Raw genomic sequence first — 1,179 nt, 5'->3', positions numbered from 1 at the left:
TCCTCTTTTCCCCCTGTGTGTTGAGCTCTCTGTTTTACCTCCAGAGTATGAGGGTGTGTCCTGACAGTACCTAGGTAAGGACTACTAGCCAGTCAGCAGCAGAGGTATGCTGGCCCTGAACAGTACCTAGTAAGGCGCTAGCCATAGAAGCAGAGTATAGGGCCCTGACAGTACCTAGTAAGGACTACTAGCCAGTCAGAAGCAGAGTATGAGGGCCCTGACAGTAACCAGGTAAGGACTACTAGCCGTCAGAAGCCGAGATGAGGGCCCTGACAGTACCTAGGTAAGGACTACTAGCCAGTCAGAAGCAGAGTATGCAGGTTTTCCATACTAGCAGCTATATGAGCAGTATAACGTGTGTTACACGGAAGTAAAGGATGGACTACAACAGAGCTGTTAGGAGCAGTTCATGAACAGTGTTTTGTGTTGGAGAGGCTAACTCCCTTTGGGGTGTTTTTAACTTTATAAACCAATAACATGTAGAAAAAAAATAATTACACAAAAAAGGAAAGGGAAAAAGGCCAAAAAGCATGATATGAGCACTTTAAAATACAATTTCAGTTGCACTTTTGATAAGGAGTTGTTTTTCAGTAATTTGTCTGCAGCTCAGTCGGTTAAAGACATCGTGAGCAAATTGTATTGTGACCTTAATTATAATAATCTTGAATCGCATCGATTCTCATTCAAGGAGCTGCGGCTTCAATTTTGGGCATTTTTGCTGATTAATTAAATTGTTTCAGATCTACTTTGAAACGTGTTCTTCACAAATCCTGAGAAAACTCACATAGTAAACTTAAAATTGCCTGTGAATCATGAGTGGATTGCATCGTTGCATCCCTACTAAATACATATAATATAATATATAAGACATATAATATAAAACATCAGCTATAATCCACTTGGTTCAATCTGGAAAATGCTGTTTAGAATCCTAAGACCTCCGCATTTCAATGTCAATTCTTTATTATAATAAGGAACTGCTTATTCTGTTGAAAACCCCCTGAGAAAATTAAATTGTATTGTGGACTTAAAATCGTGAATTGTATCGTTACATCCCTAATAGCCAAGTTGTGATAATCAGTACATTTGTGTGTAACGTTACCTTTACCTGCGCTGCCAGGTCGGACTTCTCCTTCTGTCCCGGTTTTTGGGGTTTTGGGATGTGAAACCACGTCGTAC

At 40.1% G+C, this 1,179-nt stretch overlaps 1 protein-coding gene across 4 annotated transcripts in view; it reads right to left on the bottom strand.

Moving 5' to 3' along the window:
* Nucleotides 1-1,179, bottom strand: part of kmt5b (lysine methyltransferase 5B) — a 37,664-nt gene that overhangs the window by 2,281 nt on the left and 34,204 nt on the right. The window lies entirely within an intron of this gene.

The sequence above is a fragment of the Etheostoma spectabile genome, chromosome 1 (assembly GCF_008692095.1).
Source record: "Etheostoma spectabile isolate EspeVRDwgs_2016 chromosome 1, UIUC_Espe_1.0, whole genome shotgun sequence".
Classification (NCBI taxonomy): Eukaryota; Metazoa; Chordata; class Actinopteri; order Perciformes; family Percidae; genus Etheostoma; species Etheostoma spectabile.
Note: the sequence above shows the minus strand (reverse complement) of the source record. Positions and strands in the feature narration are given on the sequence as shown.